This window comes from Mytilus galloprovincialis, chromosome 11, assembly GCF_965363235.1.
Source record: "Mytilus galloprovincialis chromosome 11, xbMytGall1.hap1.1, whole genome shotgun sequence".
NCBI lineage: Eukaryota > Metazoa > Mollusca > Bivalvia > Mytilida > Mytilidae > Mytilus > Mytilus galloprovincialis.
Window position 1 is genome coordinate 23,998,427 of NC_134848.1, and position 19,124 is coordinate 24,017,550.

At 30.9% G+C, this 19,124-nt stretch overlaps 1 long non-coding RNA gene across 2 annotated transcripts; it reads left to right on the top strand.

The window, feature by feature from the left end:
* The first annotated feature begins 1,848 nt into the window (after positions 1-1,848).
* On the top strand, positions 1,849-12,588 carry LOC143051899 (uncharacterized). Of its 2 annotated transcripts, none has more exons than XR_012970939.1 (4): positions 1,849-2,216; positions 9,286-9,442; positions 10,265-10,342; positions 11,666-12,588. It is a non-coding gene; the product is annotated as an uncharacterized LOC143051899 (long non-coding RNA). The 2 variants fall into 2 exon arrangements; XR_012970938.1 differs by lacking the exon at positions 1,849-2,216 and adding an exon at positions 5,420-5,621.
* Positions 12,589-19,124: the final 6,536 nt, after the last annotated feature.

Sequence of the window (19,124 nt, forward strand, 5' to 3'; positions counted from 1 at the left end):
ATTGCCATTCACTCTAAAAAAAGAAGCTGAATACGTAAATCCTCTTTTAAGAAAAGTAACATTGTTTCATTTTTACAATTTATTTTCAATACTGCAACCAAGATTAAAAGCGCCAACAGCTAGTGTATAGCTCGGTTGGTATATTTAATAGAAAGATATTTGTAAATATGGTAAATAAACTCATCATAAATACCAGGATTGAAATTTTACATTCACGACAGACGGGTATTTCGTCTACAAAAGACTCATCATTGACGCTCGACTAAAAAATGTTAATAATAAGGCCAAATGAAACTGACCATTTAACTTAAAAAATGGCGAAGTGCAAGCATTTTTTTAGTTTTTAAACGCTATCCTCTTGACCACATAATGTGTTTTCATCAAAATTGGAAATGATAATATTTTATAAAGAAAAATCTTTACCTACGTCGCATCATATATACTAGTATACTAACATATTGTGTTGTAAAATGATGCCCTTTATGGGTTCTTGATTAGATTAATAAAAAATTCTATACTATTAACAAATTCAAAATATACTGCTTTACAAAAAAGGTAAAACAACAGATACATTCAAGTCAAATCTATCTTAATTTCTGTCAAGTTTTTCCATTTTCAAGTAAAGAAAATCACGCATTATGGTTCCATTTATTTCCTGTAATAATTAGATCACTTGCATACTTGTAACACACACACAGACAATATGTATTGTTTATTTGTTGAAATATATTAAAATATGCGCTGCTGAACTTATATTAGTCAGTATAGTATATAGACGTGTATACCAAAGACAAATTTATACATTGTTTAATTTCCTGTAGTGTTTGATAATGACCCAGTGACCTACAACTTTTATAATAAATAAACCACATAGACAACGCTTCTGAATCAGTATAAAAAGTATGAATTATTTGTTAAACTAGTGTAAAATGTGGTGTGAAATAATTGGTAAAGGCAACGATATCCGGCTAATTAAATTGACCCGATGAGCTGACATGATGTTGAATTTATTTTGGAAATAAATATTACAGTTAATTTAACCTTACAATTTTTCATTATGTTTGTTTAGTCTATGTATTTGCCATAATCAAAATTGTTTTTTGTTTGTTTTGCAAATAAAGAATCATTATGTTGAATATTTTAATGAGAGAACCTTAAATAATCCATTATTTTCATTTTTGTTCTTAACTGAAAAAAATGGTAATACTAAATTCATTATAGCACAACCAAGTAAAAAAGTGTTAGTTTATACTTAAATCATAGATGAGATCATAGAACATTTCTAATCCGACAAAATGAAGATTAATAAAAAAAAATCGTTTATTTGAAAAAAGGGGGGGGGGGGCTTTGATAACTGTTACCCTAGCTTGCCCTACAACATAATACCCCCCCCCCCCCAAAGAATATAGATTTCGTATTCATATACATGTAAGTCTGAAAATCAAACCCAATAGAGTTAGAATTAGATTTTTAGGCTGACAAATATTTTCTGTCAATTTACATTTGCACAAGTCTGTCTACATGTTCACCAGTTTTTCAATCATCCACTAGTCTGTTTTTACTTTCACAAGTCTTTCTTATAGACCCCTAGTCTGTCCATATGATTTTCAACAGTCTGGCTATGTCCACAAGTCACTACGTTTTATCCGTGGTCTCTATGTGTCCGTCAGTCTGTCTCCGTGTTTACAAGTCGATATACATGTTTACCCGCCATATTACGTTTCTAACAGTTTGCCTTCATGTCCTACACGTCCACCAGTCTGCTTATATATATATATATATATATATATATATATATATACCAGTCTGGCTACAAGTCTACAAGAATATTATTTGCATCATTGACTAAGTCTGTCTGGATATGTCGTCTGGCGGATTTGCTTGTCTCTCACATTCTGAAGATGATGATATTCCTCGTAGTGAAATCGTTAATACAATGTACCAGTACTTAAGTCTATCAGTGTCCATCTCCATGCAAGACTCGGGTCTGATGAAGGTTCTAAAACAATTAAAGATTCGTCTATACAGTCCTTCTGAAAGTCTTCTCGGTCAGATGCAAAAGAATGCCCGGTTAGCGCCTCTGGATTTGCCCGGGGCATGTGGAGGATCAGAAGATATCGACACACCAAATTCAGTTATTCGACGAAAAATTTCAACACCTATCTCATTTAACACCAACATTACACAATAATGTCAACATGGAGTCAGTAACTGAGGTAACATTAAGTTAATTTAGAAGTCAATATCTTGTATATTTCTGTATACAGTTTATAATGCATATATCACTGTCATGAATCAAGGATGTGTATAGTGATAAGGGTCTTACTATCATCGGAACTTTGTTTTTTTTTGGTAACACGCCATTATTCCGACAGCCCATTAATCCGACAGCCTATTGGTCCGACAACCAATTAGTCTGACAACCCAATAGTCCGACAACACATTGCTCCGACAGCCCAATACTCCGACAACCTATAATTCCGACACTTATCAAGTCAAGTATAAGGATATCCCTGCAGGGTAAAATAAAATGTGTCTGTCTGTATTATTACGTTTATATTTGTAATAACATATTTTAAGAAATAACTCCGTATATATAATACAAGGCTAAGGTAGTTCGTATACTTTCAATGTTAATTCTCAATTCGAAATCTGTATATAGAATAAAACAGAAAATAATATTTTATTTTCCAAATTAAAGGATCTATGTAAATCAACAACAAGCATTGATGGCGCGAGCTACTGATGATACCCTGCCCAAATATTTCGGTAGATAGAAAGTTTTTGAGTTGTGAATCTGAAAAAGCATTACACAGTATAACTGACTTATATAAACCTTGAAGTTAAATATCAGAAATCATGGTATTGTAGTACCTGAGAAAAATGTGACAAAAGTTTTCAACTTGGCTGTCATGTAATGAGTAATGAGTTTGAAAAAGCATCACACGATATAACTGACTTCAATAAACCTTTCAGAAATCCTTGTAATGTAGTTCATGAAAAAGATGCAACAAAAATAGTTATGGGACGGGCGGCGAACTGACGGATGGACGGTTGGACGGACGGACAGACAGAGATAAAACAGTATACCCCCACTTTTTCGAAGCGGCGGCCAGTCTAATGATTGTGTCAACATTAAGACATTACAATACTAATATGATATAATTATATTTATAGCACTATAAGCCTCAGTCACAATCGGAGCTAAGACAAAATATAAAAAAAAATACGTATTAATATCAATTAACAGTCAGTATCCAGACATGTACTACATTATTCAAAAGAACTAACGATATGATCCTCATTTTTTTCTCCATAATAGTAAAGTTTTCTTGTGTTCACTTCGAAATTAATCATAATTGTCTAACGTTTTAAAGTTCTGATATGTGCTAGAAATATGGCGAAAGAATTCCTCCCTCAAATTATAATGAAGTGAGCATTCGATTGAAAAATGACGCTCATCCTAAACTTTATCAGCTGTACAATACGATTTTTTGAGTATTTAGCATTTTCAATTCTTCATGTAATGGAAGAGCACCGATTCTGAATTAACATATAAATTACCTTTCTTAAAATCAATGATATCTAAATATGTTTCTTCTTGAAACCAATTTTTAAATGAAAAATAAGTTTCCCACAAAACACATATTACTAAGTTTTTACAATTAAACAATTTGACAAAGACAAAAGGACAAGAATGTCACACATTGTCTTATTCTACTAGTTTGTTATTGTCTTTTATGCTGCACTCGTTCTACTTGAGCAGTCAAAATGCGTTGACTGTATATTTCTATGACATATACAGTCACTGACCCGATATCACTTTTCCTTATGCATATTTAGATAGAAATTGCCGAAATATTCATGTCCGTCATATTTGTTTTTCGTAATAAGTTTTGTTGTAAATCATCATGCAGTCCTGCATCTCCACCAATCATTAAAAAAGAGGCATATCTTTCTAGAATTTAAAATAATCTTAGGATACAAAATCGGTCTCCCAACAAAATATTGAGTGTCATCTCTCGGATTATGTCTGAACGATCGCTATTAGAAGTTCTACATGTACTGTCTCCGTATTTCGTGGATTCTCATTCCCGAACATGATACCGTATTCATGATTGATCATGATTGGAATTGCTCATCTTTTCTGAGCACATATTTCGTCCTATTTGTCTTCTTATTTTTTAGGTTCTGGGTACGTATTTGTCTCCGTTTGTTTTTCTAATTTTGACTGACGCTATTTTATCCCATTATTTCTGCAACAAAATAAAACTCAGATGAGTGATACAAGGAGAGAAAGTGTTGCGACCAAAGAGGGCGGGTAGTGTTTTCCAACTCCGATGTATTATTTATTTATGTAGTTCATAGTGGGGGAACCTCACTCCCCTGATACGCGAAAAGGGGGATTCGAAGATCTAGTGAAAAGAAGGTAGATCAAGACACACATGCAAGAAATAGCGAGCTAGAACAGCACAGACTGATAGTAGACACACAAACAACGAAATATAAAGATAAATAAAGTAACTAGACACGCAAAACGAAAGAGGGGCGAGGTTAAGGACTGAGCAGTTGCTATAATCATGTGTATCAACTCCAATATACTGAGACAAAATTAATGTCCGCATGCAAAAAATAATTGGAATCAAAACGGACAACCACAAATATCAGAGAGCGGAGTTGGTTTTTTTTTTTTTAGAGAAAATTTATCCATACACTAAGAAAAACGCATATTGTCGGAATAATGGGCTGTCGGAGTAATGGGTTGTCGTAATAATGGGCTGTCAGAATAGTACATGTTGTCGGAGTATTGGGCTGTCCGAATAATGGTTGTCAGACTAATGGGATGTCACCATTTTTTTTACCCTCCCCCTTTTTTCCAATATCCGTTATTTTTTCGTTTTCTATTTTAAAATTCACTCTCTTTAGTAATATATCCGTGACCGCTGTGGATAGTAAACTTGGAATTGATAGTAAATAGCAAAACCAAGTAATTTGTAGTGTATTTATGTTCTAATGACACGTACAGATAGACGCGAAAAAAATAACTTGAATAATACGAAAGTGAGAAAACGAAAATATAACAGATTTTGGAAAAAAAGGGTAGGGTAAAAAAAATGTCCTGTACCCAAGTACCTATGCTTACTATTAAAGCAATAATTTGAGAAATATATATTAAGGGTTATACTAATGTGTGAATATTATGAGTCCAGGTAACTCATCAACTTGATTTGTACGTATGAAAAATTATATTTATTATCTGGTCATGTCCCGCGTTTTTTTTGTAATGTTGTTATAATAACAGTGTAAGTTGAGACCAAAAAGTAGATCAGGAAAATACTTTATTATCTTTACTAGTTAATTTCTGGAGATCATGTGTCTGTCATTTATTCTGTTATTCACATCTTTTAAACAATTATATTATATACGCATCATATCAATCTATCAATTAGGATACATTATTTTATTTGGCTTAATAACATATTATTGGTATTTAGTGCGACCGTGCACCTTTCGGTTGTCTCGAGTGTTTTCTATTATAGCAATGTTTAAGTCGTCATGTTGCGGGATTTTCAAATCCCAAAAGAAGAACACACTTCAAATTCAACATGATTTTCGATTTGGTAACCGCATTACTTTAATATAGATCATTATATATTACATAACCTTACACAATCAATTTACTTTTTATGATTAATCTGATATGCATGCCCAATATATTTTATTCCCAAAACCTTATTTAAAAAGGAGGGGACATGGTCAAAGTGTCGTGCAAAGCAAATTATTGTTTATTGTCACGGAATAATAACAAACTGTGCTATAGTTTTTAAGATTATTGGATAATTGACTTGTTCTATAGGTACATGTACCTTACTTACCCAGGTGACATATCAGTTGTACCCTTGATATTGGTATAAATTCAAATCACAGGCACTTGTTTCTATCCATTTGAAGACCCACTATTAACGTATATATATTTACCAGAAATAATGGTTTTAAGCGGAGAGGTGAAAAAATTACTTGGGTACCTTCTCGAAAATATACGTTGATAGTGGGTCTTCCAATGGATAGAAACAAGTGCCTGTGATTCAAATGCTTAATGATATATTAAAAGAAGATGTGGTATGATTGCCAATGAGACAGCTGTCCACAAGAGACCAAAATGACACAGACATTAACAACTATAGGTCACTGTACAGCCTTCAACAATGAGCATAGCCCATACCACAAAGGCCCCGATATGACAATGTAAAACAATTCAAACGAGAAAACTAAGATACATGTATATGTACATTGTACATGTTGTATATGAAGATTAATTAGATTAAAGTAAACAATGTGGTATTTTTCCAAAATAAATGCTATCCGCTAAAGACCAACTGATGTTGATCCAATTACTATAGCCAAACAAATGATACATACATGTAGGTTACCATACTTCCTTCATTTATATTATGATTATTGAGTATTTTTTTGGAAACATTTCAAACCTTTACATGCTGTATATGTTACAGTAAATAGGTGAAATTAGGAATTACATGTAATTACTAAAATTTAGGAATTACAGGTAATTCCCGATGCACTTTCAGGGGTTAAAAAATGTTGTTCCAGATAACTAGCCCAGGACTTATTGGCAGCAGGATTTTACTAGCCCTGTTCGAAGAACTGCTAGCCCATCAAAACTGACCTGCTAGCCCATGTATGCCTTACAAATCAGAGTTTGCTGCATAATACATGGTTGGTGTCATGTTTTGAAGGGGACATTATACACCGTTTTAAACTAGTTTATTTTCTGGCAGAGAAAACATGTTTATTGGTTTTATGGTGTGAAACAAGTGGTTTAAATATTATATTAGTTGTCCACACATACAAGGGAGACCTTTTATTGGGATGCTCGGGAAAACACAGGCAATATTCGCAGAACATGGTCTCAGAAATTTCATCCTGGCGCCACAGTCGACCTTGCCCAGGGGAATCTTTCTGTCCATGTCACTAGATATGTTCTTTTCCGCTTTTCCCGATCTTATTTTACATTTTTTCTAGATGAATTTTCAGCCTCAATAGTACCCCCTTCATCTACCGATTAATTGAAAATCTCGACAGAAGCAATGTACAATACCCCCTGTACTGAGAAATCGATATTAAAAGTGTGAGATATTGCAATCAATAGATGATACCTGTCCACCCTGAGTTATTTGTTCTATTTTTAAAACATGTAACTGTACAACAGAGTTGCGTTCAATATCGTAAGGTTACGTAGTGCTACATAGATTTTTGTCTACTGAACGAGTAGCTAGCCTAGCTGCTATCAATATCTATGTAGCAGCTAGGCTAGCTACTCGTTCAATAGTCATAAATCTTCATAGCCCTAAGTAGCCGCTAAGATATTGAATGCAACCCTAGACCTCTACAAACCAGTTCAAATGCTTCGAATCCCGGATGACGTAATTGAATCTGATTGACTAAGATAGAATAGGGATGAAGGAATTTTCCACTATCTATTTTGGAAACGCCAATAATGTTTTGTTACTAGTCCGTCGGGCATATTGGGTTCAAGTTTTGATTGCCCGAGGCGCAAATGATCTAGTCCCGGGCGTCGGGCTAGTGGATTTTTTAACCCCTGACTTTATGCACTTAGTTAATACAAGTAATTCCTTAAACGGCCCAGTTATCATGGTTATTACCAGTAATTACTAAATTTAAAATGAATATTTACACCTATTTACTGACTGCTAACACAACCATAACTTTTGATCACCTGACCATAATACAACATTGTTTTAGCTGTGTAATACTAACTAGAAGATCAGTTAGTACACTGTACACTTAAAATTTTGAATGGTTGATATGTATAAAAAATATCTTGAATAAATATGGACTTTCAAATATTTGGTTAAATCAGAGTAACTTTAGTTTTAATCCAAAATGGTTTAAGTTGAGCATTATAATACAGATAATTTTTGACCAACTTCAGCAGACATGGAAATCAGAAATGGAAAATTCTCCCAAAGCATTATGTCTTAACTTTTTAAAGAACTCTTTGAATATGAAGAATATTTAGACTTATTACCTTATAAAGATAAGATAACGTTATGTAGGTTAAGAACTGGAATGAACTGTTATGTGCATTAGCTTCGAGATATATAAAAAAAATATCTTTTTTTTGTTGTTAAATCATTTATAAAAATGATATTGTAAAATTATAATTCACTGTTAGCAGCCATTCTGGTTTTATTTTGTTAAATTAGCTGAGAAACAAGGTTGATGAGTTGTGCACTTGCAAGTGAATATTTGGACCTCATTGAATACGTATTCATGTGACCTTCAAATCAACCCCTAGCTGGAGATGGGTTATCGATGTATTAAGCTATTAAAATTGTAAGGGTTTTTGCAGTTCTAACAAATACATGTAGTCTCGGTTACTTTTGCTGTTAATCGCAGGCTCAACAAAAATGAGGAAAAAATATTAAAATTTTCCTCTAGATACTATCTGTTGACTAGTACTGTAAGAAGCTTCAGTCAAAATTGGGTAAAAATCAAGGATGGTTTATAAAATCTAATGTTTTAAAAACTTTAACTACAGAGTGTATGTAATGTTAACTGGGACAAAACTAGTCCATTTATAAGTAATATACGAAAAAAAGGATTTTTTTTTCAAACTTTACTTTTGGATATTATTTTATGATCATAAACATTTAGCTTCTGTCCAAGTTCATGAAGTTTGGTAGAAATCCAGGATATTTGGAGAAAGTTTTTTTTAAAGTTTTGAGCCACAGTGCATGATGGAGATTTTAGTTTGATTTTGGATAGATGTCATTGTCTTGCATACATATATTTACGGAGTTTCAAAACCTATAAAACAACCATTTTCCAGTTTCAATTCACAAACACTAAAGAGTATGCACTTTGGATGTGCATGATATTCCTACATCCTTAAGTTAGCGCCGTTAAAATCCCTACCCCTTTACTTTCTTATTTGATATCTTGAATTATGTTTTTAATTTTAAAACAAAAACATCAAGTTAGTAAATAGCTGTAAAAATGACAAAAAAAATCAGTGATTACCAGTAATCACTGAAACAACTAGTAAATACATGTAATTACTAAATTGGCAAGTAATTACAGGTATTTACTGAAGTTTTTAGTAATTACATGTAATTCCTAATTTCACCTATTTACTGTAACATATACATGTTACTACAGTTCAGCGACTCAAGTTTAAAAGGCATTTATATAAAAGAATTTAAACTTAATATCATTTTCTCAAAAAGTTTTTATTTTACTTAGCTAATAAAGAAGATGATGGATTCCCAAACAGAAATCTTGATGACAGTGAAAAAATTGAAGAATTGCACCAATTGTTACAGAGAATCGATTTCAAGCAGAAACAGATGCTCAAAGATAAGGGAATACAACAGCCATCCATGTTCCTTCACATATAAAGGTATATATCATTGTATATTGTATATATATATTTTGTCTACATTTTCTGAATTTATGATTTTAAAAATCTATCAAAAGATATAAATGTACATTGTAAGTCATGTAATTCAAATAGAGACGTGCCATTGTCTTTGATAAAAGATAGAGTTACATGTACATATATGCCTTTTTAGTATTATCAGCTTATATACTTACTTAGCCTTGTTAAAATCTATAAATATACCTTATGTATATTACATGTATGTTGAAATGTCTGTCAGAATATATACATATATGCATGTGATCATAATGTTTCAAATAGCCAAACATTGTAAAATATATATATATATATATATATATACAACTAGTCTAAACATCAACCCAACAATGTTAGATCTGTAAATTTGCTTTCGCAAATTTTTGGTTCTTCCCTCGCCGGGATTCGAACCCATGCTACTGTGATATCGTGACACCCAATCGCCTGCACTGCAGCCGTCCCGCTAGACCACACGACCACCTGGGCTATATACATGTATATATATATATACAACTCGTCTAAATATCAACCTAACAATGTTAGATCTGTACATGTAAATTTGCTTTCACAAATTTTTGGTTCTTCCCTCGCGGGTATTCGAACCCATGCTACTGTGATATCGTGACACCAAATCGCCTGCACTGCAGCCGTCCCGCTAGACATATATATATATATTGAGTATTGGAAATCCTGTACACCCTTTCCTTAGACCAAGTTTAACAAATATAATATGAATGTTTAAATTCAACTAATTATCTCCTGGCAATACACATTTATTTTAGGAACTTTTTATGTTTTATTTTGCAGTAAGCAGCTGTTTGTGATGCTTATAGGCATAAACAATCTAGTCTGGACATGTAAAACAGCAGCTGGTTCTATTTTGAAGTAAGCTATTTGATGATTACATTAATTTGACATGACCAGACCAAGTCTTGGGATAAATTAATAGTACTCATTGTCATGATTGTACTAGCTTTTTATTGTTTTATATATTTTATGGAAAATACTGTTAGTTGAGGCCTGCAAAAATTAATTTATAAGGAGATGAAGTGTTGTTGCCAATGAGAGTAGAGACATCTAACAAATAGCATGAATAGAATCATGTTGGATTGAATTCATACTCATTTTTATTAGAGTGTTACAAAATAATTGCAGGAAAAAAAAAACAACAACAAAAATCAAAATAATTGTGTATTTAGTAGAATTAGCCAAATCAAACAATAACTGACTTAAATCTTGTTTGAAATTTTCACATTTCTATTGATTAAATATTATTTTATAGATCAAATAATAAATAGATAAAAGGGCAGTAATCCAGTCTCAGATTTTTGTTTTGGTTATATTGTATACAGCTGATTGTATTTTAATACTATTTACAAATACTTCTTATATGTCAAAAGAAAAAAAAAATTGCTGTACCTGATATTGTGATTTATATTGAAATTGATAAAGACAACAAACTCAATAATGAGCTATTCCAATATCAATCTCCCTAGGGAAAAAATGGGGTGCTACCTAATTTTAGACCTCCATAGTGCCCATAGACACATCAAACACTTGCCAAAATATAAGCCTGAACCCCTGAGGGGATCACACATCAAATTATAAAAGTTGTATATATTCTACACCGTGAATAAGACCAAACAATGATAGAAGGAGTTAGTTTTAAAATATAATTGAAAAACTAAACTGATACAAATCAATAATTTTTTTGATGTTGATAAATAAATCACAATGTGTAATAGTTGTAATAAATTGTTATGCCAGCCTACAATAGTAGAAGGGGTTTATGTTTAATGATCCATGCTTTTGTTTGTTTATTCTTTCATCTGTTCTGCTTTAGGTTCAAGTTTTGGTAAAAGTTTTTGGTCAGGATAGTTGTTAATGATGTTAACGACCAATCAACTTAAAAATAAATATACATGTGCCTTATGTTATGATCTTTCTAAGGATAAATTAATGGTTTGACCCCAATTTCATGGTCCATTGAAAATAGAAAATTTATCACAACTTCTAGCTATTCTTTTTATAGAGTTATTCCACGAGATATTTTTGGGTCACTCATTAGAATGTCTTTTAAATATATGATTTTGATTACAACTGCATTAAGATAGAATAATTGCATGCAGAAAATTATTGCTTTTGTCACATATATATCACTTGTCAATTTAATAAAATTAAACATTTTTTTTTATTACTTTATTACAGAAGCTACAAAATAGAGCTAAGGCCCTTTAAACCAAGAAACTGCCAGTGTCAGAAAAGGACAAACTTAGAAAGGCCATGCAAATTGATTTAATGTCAAGTTGGGACAGTGATTCTGTAGATAAACTCGCCTGATCACAACTGGGATTTGACTGTCACAAGATTTTAAATCTTACATGGATAAACTAAAGTCATTTACTAGACTGTAAATACCAGAGACAGCTGAATGCACAAGGCAAAGAGCTGAGGTCCAAGTAAATCAGAGAGGCCTTGTCACAAGAAATGTACAGAACTTGCATGGATTTTTACTTAAGGGCATATGACACAAAATTGAGAGATATCAATAAAAATTTCTTTAAATTTTAATAAGGACCAATTCAAAGGTACACTTTTGGAATTTGCAAGAACAAAAATACCTTCATGTTTACTTTTGAATTATAGTTGACAGTTTTCAGTTTAAGGGGGGAACCCTTAAAATGAAGTGGTTTGGTTTATTGAATTTGATTATTTTTTAAAGTAAAAAAATGAATTACTGCTCTTTTATTTCAACATTTGCATTTTTTATTAAAATTATTTACAAGTGCAGCATATCGGTGACATCAGATTATGTTAATGTGTTTGGTTAAGCTACACATATTTCTTTTTACTTAAACTTTCTGTTGCCTTTTCTAATTAATTAAATGCTGAATAATAATTTGAGTGTGGCTCATTTCAGTGTCTTGTATTTGCTGTCAAGATTTTTCCTGTAAGATTTCACATTATTTATAATCGCTTGGTCAAAGGGAGATAACTTTTTGAATCTTCACATTAGATAATCTGCGAAGAGGATTATGTAAAATGTAAATAGTTGAAAATTAATTTTATGGTTCAATAAAATCAAAATAAGTTATTGCCATTCATTATAAATAAATTTCTATCAAAAATAAGGCTCAAAGAATTTTTTTAGTTTATTTATATAAATAATAACAAAGTACACACATCATGCACATGTTGACTTCATAAAATTTGTAAACAAAAAAAATTGAAAATAAAACTAAAAAATTTTAACTAATCAGGAGACAGTCAATACACCAAATATATTTATAAGCATATAAACTTATTATTTTCTTCAATTGTCCAAGTACATATTCAATATTGATAATTTTTTGCTTGACATTACATAATTTTGTTGATAAAAGTTTATTTGTGTGCTATTTTATTCAATTGTACATATTTGAAGTATTTCATTACACCTTATTATTTTTATTCTTGCATACAGCATTTGGAATGAAATTTTAATCAATGTTCCAGCAGCAGGATGTTTTTTTTTGTCGAGCCTGCAACTTTTGTTGCAGAAAGCTCGACATAGGGATAGTGCTCGGGCGGCGGCGTTAGCTAACTTTTTTAAAGCTTAATATTTTAGAAGGTGGAAGACCTGGATGCTTCATACTTTGTATATAGATGCCTCATGTTACGAAGTTTCCGTCAGTCACATGTCAAATGTCCTTGACCTCATTTTCATGGTTCAGTGACCACTTGAAAAAAAAGATCAGAGTTTTTGTAATGTTGAATTCTCTCTTATTATAAGTAATAGAATAATTATATTTGGTATGTGCGTACCTTGCAAGGTCCTCATGTCCGTCAGACGGTTTTCACTTGACCTGACCTCATTTCATGGATCAGTGAACAAGGTTAAGTTTTGGTGGTCAAGTCCATATCTCAGATACTATAAGCAATAGGGCTAGTATATTTGGTGTATGGAAGGACTGTAAGGTGTACATGTCCAACTGGCAGGTGTCATCTGACCTTGACCTCATTTTCATGGTTAAGTGGTTATAGTTAAGTTTTTGTGTTTTGGTCTGTTTTTCTCATGCTTTAAGGTGTACATGTCCAACTGGCAGGTGTCATCTGACCTTGACCTCATTTTCATGGTTCAGTGGTTATAGTTAAGTTTTTGTGTTTTGGTCTGTTTTTCTCATGCTTTATGCAATAGATCTACTATATTTGTTGTATGGAATGATTGTAAGGTGTACATGTCTAGCGAGCAGATGTCATCTGACCTGGACCTCATTTTCATGGTTGAGTGGTCAAAGTTAAGTTTTTGAGTTTTGGTCTTTTTATCTAATACTATATGCCATAGGTCAACTATATTTGGTGTATGGAAATATTTTATGATCTATATGTCAGTCGCGCAGGTTTTATTTGACTTCGACCTCATTTTCACGGTTCATTGCTCAGTGTTAAGTTCTTGTGTTTTGGTCTATTTTTTTAAAACTATAAGTAATAGGTCAACTATATTTGTTGTATGGAAGCATTGTTAGCTGTACATGTCTGCCTGGCATGGTTCATCTGACCTTGACCTCATTTTCATGGTTCATTGCTCTTTGTTTAGTTATCTTGGTTAATGTTAAGTTTATGTGACAGTTTTTAATAAAGCTTTATACTTAGGACTATCAACATAATATCAATGATAAGTAAAGAAGGCGAGACATTTCAGTGTGTGCACTCTTGTGAATTTACGAATTATGTTAATCATGTAAATAATGTTATGTTTTTTGTTTTTTGCTTTTTAAAGTTTTTAAAATTGACAAATAATGCTAGCAGGGGAGATTATTCATTAATATTTTTATGATGCCAAACTTGAAATTTAGAGGTGCCTATGTTTGCTTTTTGTTATAACCCAATTGTTATGATTCTTAAATAATCTATACAAGTAAGCATGTTAATTTGTCAATAACCATTATTTTATTAATTAGTTTGAATTTGATGAGGTTCTTTGATGTAGAACAATGTAGAACTTGACTTTTTTTAAACAAAAGTGTTTTTTTATTTGTTTTAAATGTTTTTAAAATTGTATAACAAACTTTTTGACATTTTATTTTAATTTATCACCAAAACAACTCTAATTTGTCAGTATCTGAATAAAATTAATTTGTTAGATACTTTGTTTCTTTTATTGAAGTATATACAAAGGGAGATAACTCAAAATTGTTTTTTTTTATTATTCTGACCCGATTAGAAGTGAAAATAACTATGCCCAAGACAGGATGACAATAAGAAAATGCTAGAAATTGTTGTGTATGGTTATGCTTTGTCCAAAAGTTTTTGTTATCTCCTGTATTGTATATTGCTGCCATTGTCAAAATCCAAATCACACATAGATAGCCTTGTCCTATAGTTTATATCTGGTGTTTGTGTTTTTTGTATGTCTTAGATTCTAACTCTTCAAGTTCTTATATAAATTCAGATGCGTTGCAATTCTTTACATATAGGTAAAGGCATATTTACAAAATGGTATTGAGCTTTGCAAATGAGTGACATGTATTCGTTGGATTATTGTTTAAGTTTCATCTGAAAAATACAGTCTTCAATGTTACTGACAAATTATACATTTGCACATTGCCATTTGAAACCACAAATATTATTCTTTTGTAAATACACAGAGCAGCAATCCATGCCTTTCAAGTCTAATACTTTGTAAACATGGATCAGAAAAGTTGGAGGATCAATTTTATATGTACAGTAGCTACAAAGTTATCACCATTAAAAATTCCTGTTTTTCCTAATTTTTGTTTTTTTATTTAATTAGATATTTTCAAACCAGATATTTGGGTTAAAGTAAAAACAAATCCCCAACATCCCTTTTCCAAAAAGCAGAGGGAAAAATTCTGCCTTTTCTTTATTATTCATTTGCACTATTGTTTTGTAAGTAGTTATACAGGATTATATTGACTTTAAATTGCATTAAATTTGATGGAAGTTCTAATTTAAATAAGTCATAAACAAGAAATTTATTTGAATTTACATGTAATTAAATTACATAATTAATTAAATTTAATTTATATTTAAAATTCTTTAAATTTGAAATTTATTGAAATTTAATTTATTTTAAAAGATCTTTAAATCTCAAATTTATTCAAATTTAAATTATATCAAAACTTCTTTAAATTTGAAATTTATTCAAATTTAATTTATATTAAAAATTCTTTAAATCTCAAATTTATTCAAATTTAATTTACATAAACATTTCTTTAAATTAGAAATTTATTCAAATTTAGTGTATACTTAAATTCTTTAAATTTGAAATTTATTTAGATTTAAAAATACCTTTAAACTAGGTTGAAATTTGGGAATTTATTTGCAATATTAAATTTAGTTTAAATCTATATTAAATTAGAAATTTTCCAGCAAAGTAAATGCATAATATTTTTTGTAATTTGAAATTTAATATGCATAACATATGCATTTAATTTTATATTAAATGCATCATTTCATGCAGTGCTTGTGTTGACGTCTGATAGCTGCTTTTCAATGGCTTGTAGTGAGTGGTGAATAGAACATGCAGGAGGATCTTTGTGAGCTGGAGTTGTCTGAGTCCATATTTAGGTTACTGTTGGTAGCGTTGCTAGACGGTCTATTGGTGATGGTGGTAGTGGTGTCGGAGCAGATAGATGGAGTGGCAGCTCTGGAGTGACTGATGGCGATCTGTATTGGAAAGGGTCGTCTATACCATCACCGATGCTTACCATTACGCCCTAGCTTTCTTTGGTTTATTGTCATTACGACCAAATATTTTTCTTTTGTGTGTTTTAAATGGCGACGGTGGAAGTGATTTAGGTGATGAAGGCAATAAAGGCGATGTTATGTCTCCTGTGTCTGAAACCTCTGCTGTTTCCGGGGTCTCTACGCTACTGCCATAGGTGAAAGGATAGCGCTCGCCGATACGGACACGGCCTTCAATGTTGACTTTGACTCTTGTGCATGTATATAATGTGTCATCATCATATCTTACAAGGAAATGACTGAACTCACGGGTTGCAGCTCTAGTTGCCATTTTTAGTTATAATAATTGATAAATTTTAGTCATATGTATATCATAAATATAAACAACTCAGTAAAGTAAACACTGTTTGCATGCATGTAGACTTAAAACAATAATACAAGATCAACATACTTTGAAGTTAAAATAATTATGAGCTCTTTTGAGGGCATCAAACAATGGTATGGCTTGTTTAAAATTCGCTTTGATAACTTGTTTCAATTTAACATTTAATTACCTCGAATTAATAATCGATTATTTATGAAAACTTTAATTTGATAATCTATTTAAATCACTCAATTATATTATTTTCTTTCTCTATAGATTAAAATGCATTTCTTTTCACTAGATTCTTTTATTCAAATGAAATATATATTTTAACCAATAAATTAATTTTTTTTTTAATATTTTTCCGTTAATTAGCCACTTTTTGAATTATTGTATAAGATGACACCATAAATCGATCAACCTTTTACATATTTGTATAGAATGATCACTCAAACTGCCATTGGTGTATTGATAATTTTCCACCATCTTTTTATAATTGTATTTGATGTTCCCTTGAATCGGTCATTTGATCAAGGTAATTTTCTAATATGTATTGACAGTTGTATAAGAAGTAAATGTGAACCAACCACAGCTCTATTTAAAAATTGTAACATTTTTCTGTAAATTTTGCCTCTTTTTGGATATTCATTTAGTTGTTTTCTATAATGATAATTTTTCAACATTTTACTGTAAATTTTACATTTTTTTAATATTTGTATATGATGTTACCTTAAATCGGTCATTTGATCAAGCAAATTTTCTAATATGTATTGACAATTGTATTAGCAGTAAAATTGAATCAACCATATCTTTATTCATTTAAAAAAAATATTTATCCGTTAATTAAGCGACTTTTTGGATATTCAATTATATGTCTCCTTTACTGATAATTTTTCAACGTTTTACTCTAAATTTGACAATTTGGAATAATTGTATATGATGTTTTTTTTACTAAATCGGTCATTTGATCAAGATAAGTTTCTAACATGTATTGACACTTGTATTAAATTAAAGTTTAAACAACCACAGCATCATTTTTTTTTTTGGATATTCATTCAGATGTCTTCTTTATTGATAATTTTTCAACATTTTTATTATAAATTTGACAATTTTTCCGATAAATGTTTATGATGTTGCCTTAAATAGGTCATTACATCAAGCCAATTTTCTAATATGTACAGACAATTGTATGAGAAGTAAAATTGAACTAACTATGGCTTTATCATTTTTTAAAAAATATTTTCCCTTTAATTTTTCGACATTTTGGATATACATTTATATGTTTCCTTTATTGATATTTTTTCATTATTTTTATAAAGATTTGACAATTTTTTTTTGATAATTGTACATGATGTTACCTTAAATCGGTCATTTGATCAAGCCAATATTCCAGTTTGTATTGACAATTGTATTTGAAAGAAAATTAAACTAACCATGCCTTTGAAATTTAAAAAAAAATATTTTTCATTTAATTTAGCTACTGTTTGGATCATTGTATGAGATGACACCATAAATCGATCAATCTTTTAAATATTTATATAAAATGATCACTAAAACAACCATTGGGGTATTGATCATTTTCCTGATTTGACAGTAAAGTTATCATTTTTTTTTTAAATTGCATTTGATGTTTCCCTGAATCGGTCATTTGATCAAGATAATTTTCTAACATGTATTGACACTTGTATTAAATCAAAGTTGAAACAACCACATCTTCATTTACAAATAGCACCAATTTTCAGTAAATTTTGCCTCTTTTTGGATATTTAACAGATGTTTCCTTTATTGATAATTTTTTTAACATTTTACTATAAATTTGACAATTTTTTGGATAATTGTATATGATATTACCTTAAATTGGTCATTAAATCAAGCCAATTTTTTGATATGTATAGACAATTTTATTACAAGTAAAATTGAAGTAACCATGGCTTTATAATTTATCAATTATGAAAGTTTTATTCAGTTCTTTATTACTTTAACCCCTTCCTGTTCCCATCTGGTACCGATGGGCTATATTTTTGGGCAACTAGCTTGCGTAAAGTATTGAATCTTTGACATTTGTTGACGTACAGAAGTGGTTGATGGCTCAAATCAATCCCCTATATCACAGCTGGGTGATTCGTGGTGCCTAAAACCTCTTCCAAGTACGGTTTGGTATCAAATCGCCCCTAACGGACAACGTTTTCTCCTGTGAAAACCGTGTTGTTTTTTTTTTTATTTTGAACACACTATTTCCGTAGAGTATTGGAACATATACTGTTGATTTTGGGGGCAATATAACTTATATTTATTAACTTCGCCGTGTATTTTTGAAGGAAACTATTCATAGTATGATTAAAACTTGTACGCAAGTCAAATGAGTGATTGCTAGTGTACCAAACGCATTCATTTACTTGAAATGCACTCTCAATTTGTGGTCAGTACTTTCCAAATTAATTGAAAAAAGACAAATAAAGACAAAAAGTCATAATTTTTTTTTCAAAATTGAAATAGATGTAACAGAACATTGTTTCTGAAGTGCCTGGTTATGGTTATGCCGAAAACACTTTTGTTGAAATAAAGAAACCGGTAAAAGTTAAGAAAAAAATGGCAGACTAAAGTATGATATCATCC